The sequence below is a fragment of the Saccoglossus kowalevskii genome, chromosome 20 (genome assembly GCF_978046115.1).
Source record: "Saccoglossus kowalevskii chromosome 20, keSacKowa6.1, whole genome shotgun sequence".
NCBI lineage: Eukaryota > Metazoa > Hemichordata > Enteropneusta > Harrimaniidae > Saccoglossus > Saccoglossus kowalevskii.
In genome coordinates this window covers 8,957,034-8,972,031 of record NC_140660.1, presented here as the reverse complement: position 1 = coordinate 8,972,031, position 14,998 = coordinate 8,957,034, and the positions used below count along the sequence as shown (strand labels likewise).

The 14,998-nt window shown below is 35.1% G+C and overlaps 1 long non-coding RNA gene across 1 annotated transcript; it reads left to right on the top strand.

Moving 5' to 3' along the window:
* The first annotated feature begins 13,838 nt into the window (after window positions 1-13,838).
* Window positions 13,839-14,664, top strand: LOC146729984 (uncharacterized). Its single transcript, XR_014927771.1, has 2 exons — window positions 13,839-13,945; window positions 14,484-14,664. It is a non-coding gene; the product is annotated as an uncharacterized LOC146729984 (long non-coding RNA).
* Window positions 14,665-14,998: the final 334 nt, after the last annotated feature.

Below are 14,998 nucleotides of genomic sequence, written 5' to 3'. Positions count from 1 at the left end.
TTATTCTATTCCACAAAGAAATTTAACTTTAAAAAATCACTTTTTAACGAATTTAAAAACCAGGACAAAATTAATGCATTTAATATATTTGTAATATAAAAAAATGGGTCAAAACAGGAGACATCAATCTAATAGTGAGGGACTCAGACATGATTTATTTCATCCAATAGTATAAATGTCAATGTAACAAATAACAAAATTACTCAAATAAAGTGTATTTATTGACTCTGAAGTTCGGGACACATTCACTAGTGTGTCTATTACATTGCATAATGCTGGTCCACGCGTGCAGCAACACACCGCAGCGCAGCGCAGCGCCCTCATTCCATGATTATGTATCCCTTACCCTAGGGAGCAGATCCTCTGGTAACCATAAAATTCTGATTGACAAGGGATCACATGTGGCCACAGTCTTCAACTGTGACCTGTCTGATAGTAATTTTGTCCCCAAGGAAGCCATAAAATGCTTCATTTCAACTTAGAATAAACAAAAACTCCACACCATAGTAGGGAGAATCCTATCTCCTCCACTTGGTGGCGCCGTTGAATTGGGGTGCTCTCTATTGCATTAGTTTTTAGAAAAAAACATGAGGTCTATTCTACGTTAAAAATAAACCTGTAATCAAGAAAGGAAAAAGGAAGCTTAAAAGTAAATCCAAGAAGTAATTGTGTAGATTTGTGTAATACAGTGTGGATAAGTAGTCCTTATCCATTGTAAACTTTTGAGAACCCCCTATGTAGTTTCTATGTTAGAAAGATATACATTCTCTGCTGTATAATAATCAAGCTGATCTACCAAAATTATCATATTTTGTTACACACAGGGTTTGGAAGTAAAACATTTTTCTTTTTTGCGTTCAAACATGTGTGATTCAACACATCCCCTGAGGTCAAATCGCTACAGTCATTGTGCCGTGTCATATTCGATATGGGACTCATAGCAACCTTTGCAATGTGCATAAAATGCATTGTTTTGTTCACATGAAATTTGAATACACGCTGTGCGATGACTGTAGCATTTGAATAACGGAGACCACACAAATTGAGTTTCCTACTTTTCTGGTATCATACACCACACTGGATCTCAAGCTATTAAAATGTACTTGTTTACAAAAATCATGAGGCTATTTCTCCTTCGTCGCATTAAAACTATAAAGAAAAGCTTTTTCAACAAAGTCATCAAATGTAAGGGTCAAAAACAATAATCTATATTACCGTAAAATCTGTATTACCGTAAAATCTGTATTAGAAGCCGCATCTCTAATAGAAGTCGCACCCATTATAGTTGAATAATTGATAATCGAAAATTTATCATTTCTCATAAGTGTCGATGCTCTAATAGAAGCTGCATCCCCTCTGTTGCATTGTACTATTTTAATAGAAGCTGCAGCTTCTAATACAGATTTTACAGTCATGGCTTCTATTAAAATGTTACAATGCAACAGAGGGGATGTGTCTTATAATGGAGCACTTAAACATATGAGTAATGGTAAATTGTTGGTTCTCAATTGTTCAAAAAGACTGTGTGTGCAGCTACTATTTGGAATGAGGATAGAAGCCTCAACCCTAATAGTAGCCACAGATACAGATTTTACGGTATTTGGTTTCCACTTTAATAAACTAGTTGTCCCAGAGCGAAATGAGTTTTCATCTTTTACAAAACAAATCTGAACAAATTGTTGGCACCTCATGTACATGTATAGATAAAAAAAATGTTTAAAAGTTTTCAGTAAAAATATGTTTTACTTTCACACTGAACTAAGTACTATTACAGGGGTACGTCAAATTTCTGGATATATTTTCGTGGCCCAATGAGCAAGCCATTTTCATATTTGGTTGTTACATGACAAAAGTGGTTGGGCAACCAGATTTTTTATCCCAGCAAATGTTCATTCCTTTTACCGGGATTCATAATTTCTGTGTTACCATGTATTCCAGTTAAAATAGGTCTGTTTTGATTTTTAATTTGTTTAACGAACTGACTTTATTTGCATATATTTGTGAGAATATGCCATTGTACTGTCTTTGCACTGGTCACTTTTAGTTTTAGCAAAATGAAAAAAAATGGTTGAGGAGTTTCACCAATCAGTGTTTTTTGTAAAACCACAAAATCATTCAAAATACATCATTTTCTTTTCATGAATTGGTTTCCACTCTAAAAAACTAGTTGTCCCAGAACGAAATGTGTTTTTATCTTTTACAAAACAAATCTGAACAAATTGTTGGCACTTCATGTACATGTATAGATCAAAAAAATGTTTAAAAGTTTTCAGTAAAAATATGTTTTACTTTTACACTGAACTAAGTACTATTACAGGGGGACGTCAGATTTTTGGATATATTTTCGTGGCCCAATGAGCAAGCCATTTTCATATTTGGTTGTTACATGACACAAGTAGTTGTCCAGGGCGACCAGATTTTTTTATCCCAGCAAATGTTCATTCATTTTTTCGGGATTCGTAATTTCTGTGGTACTATGTATTCCATTTAAAATAGGTCTGTTTTGATTTCTGATTTGTTTGACGAACTGACTTTATTTGCATATATTTGTGACAATGCATCATTGTACTTTCCTTGCACTGGTCACTTTTAGTTTTAGCGAAATGAAAAATGGTTGAGGAGTTTCACCAATCACTGTTTTTTGTAAAACCACAAAATCGTTGAAAATAAATCATTTTCTTAGTTTCATGCCTGACTTCTAGAGGTCACACATCCGCGTTCTTCATAGGGTTCAGATACACTGTCATTAGGGTTCAGTTTATCATGCTAGAAATTGAAATAAAGTATTTTAAACTACTCCCCTGAAAGTACCAGGATGTGTGACCTTTAGAGGTCAGGCAAAATCGGTGACATAGTGCTTCTTTATTATGGATTACGTTTTCACAATACTGTTTCAGTTTTTTCGCAGTTGTCTTCATTCACTTTCTGGTTCATTATTGTCACTATACGCACAAAACGCCATTGATATCTCGGCTGACGTGTCCTGTATTTTGTGTGTGCTAAAATTAGTTTACTTTGCATAATGTATAAAAGATACAGATCGAACACCTGTCACAAGAAATTAAATGACTTAATTTTGAACTTGAATTTGACTTTTTTTTAAATAGTTCTATGTCAATATACTCGCCGTCAAAAAGCAGTGTGGCATTGAAATATTGTTTTCTTCATAAAAATTTACCATCATCAAATGTGTATAGCAGAAAAATGCCTCAAAAATAGTTTAGCGTTCACCAAATCCAATGTTTTGATGCCACTAGTATGCTATTACCTTTGTTAGTCTTGTTTTATGTCTGATTTCACACATAACGCATAACCTTAGTGACAGAAAATTGTCTATTCTTGTGTTTTTTTCACCGTGAATTGTTTATTCACACTTGAGTGATGAAATAGTGATGGCGTAGATTTTACCGGTATGTTAGAGTGAATCATGACAAGAAGACAATCTGTGGTAGTGATACAGTGTACAGTTCGGCTGTCAGCAATAATATCAACTTATTATTTGTATTTCCCTGTATTTGTAAAATGTCCAAGAGAAGAATTCATATATTCTGGTATGTAAATATGATATATAAATCATACAAAATGAAGCCTGTGAAAACATTTGATCATAAAAACATAAATTGTCAGTCTGAAACAGGATTGTTATTAATGGGACAGTGGAAACCACGCACTACTTCGATATTACGTCTCACTACACACATTCCAACACTGCAATGAAATTCCTTTCAACATGAGATGTCATTCATGGATCTCTGGCATCAGAATATTTCATTTTACAGAAGTTTCACTGGACACGAGATCTCGCTCAACAAGAGAAGTCATTCATCAAGAAATGTCGCACAACATGCAATCTTCTTTTACATGAAGTGAAACTGCACATAATATCTCACTCTACATGATATTTCAGCCATCAAAAGGTCTTGGTCTACATAATATCTCGCTCCACTAAAGACCTATTGTTTTCATGAAACATGAGATCCCATTGTTTCAAAAATAAAAACAATGTGTTTCTGAATAGAATGAAACAAAATGCACTACCCAATAATATTTGTTGATGACTTTGTTTACTTTGTTGTCTCTTTGCTTAGGTGTATGTGTTATAATTTGGGGGTAAAATCTACAGTTATGTTTTTTTATAGGGAAATATTATTTCTGCTGGAAAAAATGGAGAGGTTTTTGGTTCAATGAATCTAAAGGAATGTATAATTTTGTTTCGTGTAACGAAATGTACACTAGATATATTAAAAAAACAAGTTTCCATAAATATGAAGTATGTTAATTCCTTTCAAATTCTAGTGTGGTTATGTAGCAGGGTCTATAGCATTGGGAAAATCCTTTGAAAGTCTTTGGATTTTTTGAGATCTGGAAAGTCTGATTATCTTTAAATTACAGGAAAAATAAAAAAGGAAAAAATTAAAAAGGACCGTTTTCTCCAGGTAACTACCATATCCTCAGAACTTTGATGAGCTTTGGTCATGATGTTGGCCTGAATTAAGGGTCAACATGTCTTAAGAAAAATGCAAGAAAGTTTGGGAAAAGGTCTGAAAAAATCTTGGAAATTATTTGGCTCTTGGTGCTATGGACCCTTTGTAGTATTTGTATCAGTTGTGATTATGTGACTATAAGATCCTATAGTAGTGGAAATAACCACGGCCTATTTTGTCAGGTAGAAGAAATGTTGTTTTACTGTGAATATGTTTAAATAAACCTAAAATAAGAGGTTTAGTGAATAAGACAGTCAAGATTTTTCCCACCAACCAGAATATTAATAATTCAAACTACTATGTGGTCAGTATATTGGGCATTTAAACGTACATATCACTTAACACACAAACAAACAAACGAGATTGCAATGTTACTTCTAATGTATAATGATATGGTATAAAAACGAACTACAAGTTATTCATGGATGAACGGAACACGCCTATGAGATTGTAGTCACATAAAACTACGAACTGCTGTATTGCCATTATGTACAGAGTGGATCTCATTTCTTGTGGTATCACTAATCATTTTTTATAGATAAATAAGATAAAATAGATCTATTTTACAATCATATAAATAGTTAGGAATATAAAGTAACAAAGTTGCTTTTTGAACTATATTAGAATTCTTTTTTTTCTATTACCATCATGACTATTATCCAATACGTCACAACTAGGCGCCATTACATCAACATTAGGTCACCCCTAGGTAAGAACTAAAGTAAGAATGGATGCACAGTTTGTCAAATGTAATTTACAGATACTGAATTTTCATTTTCAACAACGATCTGTATTGTAGTTTTATAATAGACAATCCACTATCATCAACAGTCAATCATATTGCTTCTTTCTTCAACGCGCTTGGCCAAGCTATCGAAATCTTTGAGGTGGCGCTAAGTCACATGACGCTCCACATTGCTATTTAAGACGCGCACCATTCTACCATGTATTTCCATGGGCTCTGCGCGAGCTGCCGTGAAACACCGATCGGTGGAAATAGCTAAAATTGAGAAAAACAGCACAAACTTAACTGTGAAGAAATCCTAAACAATCAAATTTAAATATGCATATGTGGGGGGTAATCTTGTTACACAGTTCAGAAAGGTGTCAATGAACCATGATCCCAAAATACCGTTTTCGGAAAATGTATTTGCCTTTGTTTTCACGATGCTGGTTGCCAGGCGGTGAAAATGCCTAACCCGAGAATAAATGGAAGCTGTGTTGGCTTGGATGTCAAGGCAATACAGCGACGATATCCATACATCATGGAACTCACAGATATTTAGACCAAAGCTATTCAAACTATACTTAATGCCGAGTCTGGTGAGTTCGTGTTTAGTCCCACTGGAAATAGTAAATCCTTATGTTATTATGCTTTACCGGCATTGCGACCATCGAGCGTAGTAATAGTGTCGTCACCATTGTTGAGTATTATAGAAGAGTTGGTGTTATAACTCGCAGAAATGAAGCCGAAGACCTTAGAAATGCCAAGCTCCAAGCCCTCTGGCAGTCATTGTAACAAAGCTTACTATTGGTCGATAAACTTTTTATCGCGCAACCACGTGACATACAAGACCATGAATAGAATTACCGCACTGTGTTGTAGAGGGAGGAATGTCTGAACAACACCGTGCATGCGGAAGATGAATAGGAGGTGATATACGCCACGTTAAATTGCTTTTGAAATCGAGTACACTGTCTGATTTAAATAACAAAGACACGAGGCGTACACTGAGTTCCCGTATGAAGGAAGTAAAATCGTGAGTTGCGTTGTGTCATCTGTAACGGACGATATTGTTTCAGAATGATACTCAACGTTATGTTACTCTGTATCGGGGTGAGTGTGGGATTACTTGTTTTACCAAGTATTGCAACGCCTACTATTCAAGTTCAGCCTCAGAATACTTATATTAACCTGACTGAAGGACACAGTGGGGCACGGGTACAATGGATGAACTGTTATATCAGTAACGTGGGGTCTAGTCAAGTCGTCACGGTGTCTTGGAAGAAAGACGGAATTGTCATAAGTTATGATACTGACATGAGTACCAGTGCTGATAACATTGACACATCACGATACTCGATACACCACCCTATTACTGCACAGTTTTCATTACAAATAACAGGCATTACTGAGTCTACGGCTGTATTCGACAGTGGACAATACCAATGTGTTGTAACTTTCAATAACAATGAGGTCATCAGATCTGATCTGGCTCATCTCCACGTTTACGTTGAACCACAGACGTATAATCCTACTTGTCACACCAGTATTGGGTCTGGTAAAGAATTACCTGAAGGTGATACTTTATTATTCACATGTACTAGTAAGTCTACAGGATCACCACAAGTTATTCACGAATGGTTTAAAAGTGATTTCAACACCATTTTATTTTCTTCGTCCTCATCAGTAGACAATTACATGTTATCAACGACATACACGTGGACGGCAGTAAAAGCAGATGAAGGTGTTCTCTTTATATGTGTGGCGAAAAACACTCGATGGAATAGTGGTGGTTATACATGTCAAGTTGGTCCATTTGTAATTCTGTCAAAACCGGATGTAGTAGTTATGCCCACACAGCTAACACTTACTAGTACTTCTCTGAATTACGCAACGTTCAACTGTACAGCATTTAGTGAACCCGAACCATACAATTATGTGTGGAAATATGATGACGTCATTGTTGAAACTGGAGAAAGTTTTGTACTTAGCCTAGACAATACTACATTAGGTATTAATGATATAGATATTCACGATAATGGCAACCATACAATAACATGTGATGTACAGAATCCCTACGGTGTAGGAACAGATACTGCTAATTTACATGTATCATTCCCCGCCATTTACACAACCCCGTCTGTCTATAAGTCAACAGAAGGAATAAGCACAGTTCGGTCACCAGCACCTAATATGACATTAAGTGCCTCATCACAGTGTGTACGCAAAACTGATATGATCATCGCTGCCTCTTCTGTTGGCGGGGCAGTTGGAATCATAGTACTGACAATTCTAGTAGTATTTGTCGTCGTGTGTGTAATGAAATCTCGTCATAAAAATACTTCAAGGCAAGAACTTCAACAACGTTTAGAAAATGACTATGGAGAAACTGAGATGTGTAGCCGTGATGAAATAAACACAGATGCAGGACAGGTCAATAGAGGTAATGACATAGAACATGACTATGATGACGTAACAGATGAAATTAATGTAAATGTTCAGTTGGCAATCAATCTAAGACGTACTGATAGAACTCCAAAATATACATATCGTGGTTCAGGATTTGAGAGTTACAATGAAGGCGTCCAAAATGTAGATTACACAACGTCTGGATGTAGAGATGATGTATCGTATGAAGTGGTTAAGAAGCAACCCAAGATGCCAGCATCAATTGAGAATGTACGTGAGAATGAGAAATCTGTAGTCATGGATACAGAGAAGGATGACAACCAGGGAACTGAACAAGAACACGTATATGCGCAGATTAATAAGAAAAAGAAAATCCCTTCATCGTTGCCGAGCACTGACCGTGTTGATGGAAATAAAGTACCATATCGGGGTGATAATAATCAAATCAAAGAGAAAGTCAAACCACAAGTTAAACCTAAACCGTGCAGTAAGACCACTCGCAGTGCTGACACAGATCGAGATACTGACATTAAAACAACTGAATGTGACGTCACACGCTTGAGCACAAAGAAAGTCACTGATAATTCTAATAGTTATGATATTGTGAATATTCCAGTGAAGGAAATGTCACGTGACCAACAACACACGGCTAATGTCAACTCTACAGCAGACAACAGCTCGGTCTTGTATGCAACAGTGAAACCATCGCCAAGTGATTTAGACCAGACAGTGAACAACGCAGACAATGACATTAGGCATAGTAACGTGGAAGGTCTGACCTACGCTGACATCGACTTCAATGACACAATGGAGGTGAAAGGGACATTGAAAAGAGAGAGTGAAGAGACAATGTACGCGGAAGTAAAACTGTGATAATACTCTGGTGATATCGTATTCCAATTTGAAATCATTAAATCATTGTCTGTATTCTAGTGAATGCACACTCAACAACAATCCATTCACCATTAGTTGTAGCTTTGTTCAGATTCTAGACAAATATAATCAGCGCTAGTAATCTTAAAAAAGTAAAAAGTGAAATGTAATAAGAATATTAATGTTAACGTTGTGAAAGTCTAAGGCTGAATATTATATATTTACTCACAGTGAGGTTTCGTGTTATTGGAAGATAAAGAATTTGTTTCACTGTTTTGGGTTGAATAATTAAAACATGTTTAGAATGTCTTGTGTAAGTATAAGCAGGTCATACATTACATTTTATTTTACCCGTTGTACCGTATATTGTTTTATGTACTTTATTCTAATAATATATTATTTTTTATATTTTTTTCTACAACATTTATTCATGTTTTCAAATTATATTATTATTGATATATTTCTTCTAAATTTAAAAGTACATATGTTAGTTAGGCTATATTTGTATCATGTGCTATTTGCAACGACACATATTTTTATTTATTTTAAGGAATATATTTTTAACTTTCTCTTGAATATTTCATAAAATGACACATGAATAATAGTGATAAAATAATAGTTTTGAATTGCAAACTAATTCTTGCATATGTTGATAAACATGTATATGCATGCATATTTGACAGTATTTAGTGAAGTATTACATTGTTATGAATATTAATGAGTTCACTTTACTCGATTGTCGCGCCCACTTCAACCAAATATGATGTAATACAAGTGATCAAAAATATGGTGTCAAAACACAATTATTGTACATACAATGTAAACACGAACATCATGGTCAAAATAAAAGTATAACTTTCGATATATTTCGAAGCACAAACGTGTTGACGGTTTTTACTCTAAAACTTGTTCGAGCTTGTCTGATGTGAGTGTAGTCAATAGCCCAGTGAAGCCAGGTCGTGTTATTGTTTGACACATTTAAATAGCTATTTACAGTAACACGCAAATGAATGTGTCATGTGACACCATGGCAAGTCATTCACTTATTCAATGCGTATACCTCAGTACCATGACCTACTCAGCCACAGTTCAATTCGTCCTTTAATTGTTTTATGATCAATAGAGCATGTATCGAAGAAGTCAAAGCCACCGAACAGTACTATGTACAAGCGATGAAACGCCGTGGGTAGAAGCAATGGTCCATACTGCCCATTGCTGACCCAATAGTTAATGATTTTGCTTCCTTACAAGGGAGCACCCTAATCCAACATACTCAACTAAAGTAGGAACATGCACAGGAAAATTATACAATGGGAAATTGCTGACGTGAAGAGAAGAACGAATAGAAATCAATGATGCAAACCGTAATGGCGCGTTGTCTTGTGTAATCGATTCAAATAATTAGCAGTTAATGATTTCTTACGATTAAAAGTAAGTTCTGATTGAGTATGCAATGTAAATCAATATATCCAGTGTACAATAGCTAGTACATGTGTATGTCAGTGTACGTGTACCAGCTGGTACTTTTGTTTATTGATACTGAGAGTGACAAGTAATTAATGTACTGGCTAGTGTGTGTGAACTTCAGCTAAAACTGAAGGGCAATTGCACTGGCGGATCCAGATATTCGGTGGGGAGGGGATCTCCTATCGACTTGGCCGAGGTAGACCTTTTGTGGGCTAGGCGTGTCAATTGATTTGTCAATTTTTTGCGGGCTGAAGGAGGGGGCGCCTGGCCGCCTCCCCCTAAATCTGCGCGTGAATTGTGTGGTATTGAGTACAATTAGATATATATAGATTTAATGTTTGAAGATTAACTTTAAAATATCATAGATAATTTGTGATTTTCATTAGAAGCCATTGAGCATTGCTTAATCCCTTTCAGAATTTCTGTGTTTGAAGTAAGTTTCCATAGCTTTCTCGGAGGCTATAAGAATAACTATGGAGACCAACCAGAATCAACGTTTCCAGCTGTATTTTAAAATTTCCTAAGCTGCAAGAGTGGGTGAATCCCAACCCGAACTTTCCGTGACTCTCTTGTGACATCAGATGGTATATCTACGTCTCAACTTTTCTACATTCAAACTGTCTGCTGAATAACGCTTGTACTGTGAGTTGAGATATGTAGTCAAGTTGTGTCCAACTGTACAGAGAACTATTTCTGAATTATGACGATTGATTATGACTAATGTTCAGAATTTCTACGAATGAATTTTTGGTAACACTGTATTGCACAGCTCCATCAGCGCTTCACCTGGGTAATCCGCGAAGACACCAAGACCACGCAGATTCTTGTTTAACAACGCACTCAACGGTCAGACGGGTTAATCGTCCAATTTTTCAGAGCAGTGCCCTCAACACTGGTTTGTGTAAAATCTCAGGATCCGCAAAGAAGCTGACTGTGAATGAACTGTGACCTGAAGTGAACATTGATACTGAACTGTTAATGTATTCATGTGTTCGTTGCTTATTCACACCTGTGTTTTTTGATTGATTGATGGTTATTGTTCATTTATTGTTGATAACATCGTCTTTGTTAGGGACAAATACCTGATATTATTATTCATTGAGGGATTTAAATTCAAACTTAAATTAGCTAAGGCCAGGTTTTTGTTCTTTCTTTGATATCCTATATCAACATATTTATATGCATATGCTAATTATTTTATCTTTGTTTATTTTACTGAAGTAGATTGCATTAAAGATTGTAGAGTTGAAGTGTCTGGGTGTGGCGCATGGTTTTGTCGACCCTGCTTCCTGTCTTGATGAATATATCAATGAATCAAATGTATCTTTCCTGTGCCGAGCCCCAATTTTATCTTCCCCGTACACATTTGTCCTACTGTATCAATGATTCACGAGGCTTTGTGCACGGTGTGCTACACTTGCACTGGTCAAATCGATACTAAATTACTAAATTGTTTTCAGTTCGTTATACAAACAATCACTCGTGGTTGGTCACTAAGAATAAATGGGACATTTTATGGATTTTCTGTTTCTTGGAAAATCGATTCGTGAATATATTTAATTCGTATACATTGAAATAATAAAAATTACCCGTCCATAAAACGCCGTAACTACACGTTAAATGCTTTTCATATTTAAAAATTGTTCGTCCATGAACGTGAACTTTTTCCTTTGTTTACTACAGATGCATAAGCGCTATGAACGCATGTTGGGAACAGAATCCCATCACTCAAACGTTTGTACAGAATAAAACATTCCTCAATTGTCATAGCGGGTTGTTATCTCGCCTTAAATCATCATTATATCACAAATATATAGTATTTTTCCAACAGGCTACAATTTGAGATATGACATAATATCTTCTATGGGAAAAGCGTTATAATATTTTTAAAATGGCCACTATCCACTAAAATACAACCATAATATTTTCGAACATTAAGCTAGTGACCCAGTCAATATCCTTATAATGCCTGAAAGTTCAATTTATTGGAAAATGAATACATTCTTGGTATTTGCTTTCATAATTAGGCTTCTACATTAATATGAATGTTACATTGACAGTCAATCTAAGACGTACTGACAGGAAGCAAAATTGTATAGATAAATAAGAAAAAAGAAACAAAATAGACGAGTAGCGACTGTGACAATAAAGTGCACATTGTGGTGAAAATATTAAAATTGAAGAGAAAGTCAAACCACAAGTTGAACCAAAACCGAGTAGACAGAGAACCCGAGATACTGCAAGTGACATTGAAACAACTGAATGTGAAATTCAGCATTTAACCACAAAAAACACTGATTGTAATAGAACTGAGTATATTTCATTGAAGGAAATGTCACGTGACTAACAACACGAAGCAATTATCAATTTTACAGCAGGCGACAACGCGGTTTGGTATGCAGATGTTAAACCACCACAAAGGAATCAGACAGTAAACAATGACCTTTCCCTTAACAGCACTGGTTTTTAAAATTAGGGAGACATTCTTTCATGTATTTATTTGTATCTATATATATCTGTTTAATTCGTTTAAAAGATTCCTCTCATTAGTAAATAGCGCCCTCACTCAACAATATTTAGAATGAGTGGTTGGTCAAAAGTTTGATGAGTCAGGTGCATCTAGTGGCTAAGCTTGTTGTACATAGATGCAAATGAGTATAGGAACCATTAATGCTGTAGGGTGTACTGGGAGGGGTGGAGGATTTCATGTTTGTAATGACTGGTTGTAATGTGGTATCTCGTTGTTTTCAAGATGCAGCCTGATATTTGTTGCTTTCTTGGTTGTTCAATTGTGGCTAAAATTTGTGTGGTGGGTGGGAGATGTGTTATTGTTTGTTGAGTCATTGTTTAGACATCCTGCAGCTTGAAATGGTATGGTCCAAATCCAAATTCGATATGGTGGTGTTGAATATCTGTGCGATATGGCAGTGTCATCTAAAAACCACGCATCAAATGGTTTTCTGTTTATTTATTTACTGTTGTAGATCCTGAGAACTAGCCCTTGAATATGATGTCGGGAATAAATGGTTTTCTGAACAAGCTTTATTAATTATTGCTGGCAATATTCCAGTATGAATTCGGAGCAAACTGTGACACCAAATCTAGTCGCTGTATTGTTAAGCTTCTAAAATATTTTTTTTTTAAATAAAATAAATTAAATAGAAATATTATGTGTATTTTTGTATGTGGAAACATGGCTTGCCCACTAAAAATATAAAGAAGTGTTGTCTGCAGTTCTTTTTTTTAATTTTTTTTATTTGTGAAAAAACTGGAGTGTAAACAATAAAACACCCACAGTGCAAGGCTAGTTCACCAACATGTCTATTCTCTTGCTTGAGTGTGAAAGTACATGGTTTAGTGACTACCTCTTATATTTTTAAATTTTAGAATTTTTTTTTATTTGGTAACTTAGGTTCTTCTATAAAAATAGAACAGATGTAATGAATTAATTTTAATATTTTATTTTAATTTCAGAACTAAAGCAAATTCAATATCTGAGACGTATATCGCGCCTAGGCTATCAAATCTATAGGAACAAGTTATAAGTCATGCCATAGTATGTTTACAGGTGAGAGAATTGTATACCTTCTCTAATTATAGCATAACTAGATACTCACTGCTTGTAATATTAATGAATTAATTTTAATATTTTATTTTAATTTCAGAACTAAAGCAAATTCAATATCTGAGACGTATATCGTAGATGTATTCACTGCGCCTAGGCTATGAAATCTATAGGAACAAGTTATAAGTCATGCCATAGTATGTTTACAGGTGAGAGAATTGTATACCTTCTCTAATTATAGCATAACTAGATACTCACTGCTTGTAATATTAATTAATTAATTTTAATATTTTATTTTAATTTCAGAACTACCGGGGTAAAGCAAATTCAATATCTGAGACGTATATCGTAGATGTATTCACTGCGCCTAGGCTATCAAATCTATGGGAACAAGTTACAAGTCATGCCATAGTATGTTTACAGGTGAGAGAATTGTATACCTTCTCTAATTATAGCATAACTAGATACTCACTGCTTGTAATATTAGATTTGTTTAATTCGTTAAAAGATTCCTCTCATTAGTAAATAGCGCCCTCACTCCACAATATTTAGAAAGAGTGGTTGATCAAAAGTTTGATGAGTCAGGTGCATCTATTGGCTAAGCTTGTTGTACATAGATGCAAATGAGTATAGGAACCATTAATGCTGTAGGGTGTACTGGGAGGGGTGGAGGATTTCATGTTTGTAATGACTGGTTGTAATGTGGTATCTCGTTGTTTTCAAGATGCAGCCTGATATTTGTTGCTTTCTTGGTTGTTCCATTGTGACTAAAATTTGTGTGGTGGGTGGGAGATGTGTTTATTGTTTGTTGAGTCATTGTTTAGACATCCTGCAGCTTGAAATGGTATGGTCCAAATCCAAATTCGATATGATGGTATTGAATATCTGTGCGATATGGCAGTGTCATCTAAAAACCACGCATCAAAATGATTTCTGTTTATTTATTTATTTACTGTTGTAGATCCTGAGAACTAGCCATTGAATATGATGTCGGGAATAAATGGTTTTCTGAACAAGATTTATAAATTATTGCTGGCAATATTCCAGTATGAATTGGGAGCAAACTGTGACACCAAATCTAGTCGTTGTATTTTTATGCTTCTAAAATATTTTTTTTTTAAATAAAATAAATTAAATAGAAATATTATGTGTATTTTTGTATGTGGAAACATGGCTTGCCCACTAAAAATATAAAGAAGTGTGGTCTACAGATATAATATATATATATGTTTCTGTTACACACCCTGGTTGAACTCGTAATCTGTACTCCCGTCAACATTAATACTTGTATGTATTGCTGTAGAGTAACCTTCTTTTTTGAGATTGAATTAGTTACATAACATCACTAATATTAATATCATATAGCAACTAAAATGGCCACTAATATATCAATTCCAGATTTCCCGAGTCAACATTGGTGTGATAATTATGCCACGAGATTGTAGAGCTGTGTTTCATGCGATGACAATTCAGTCT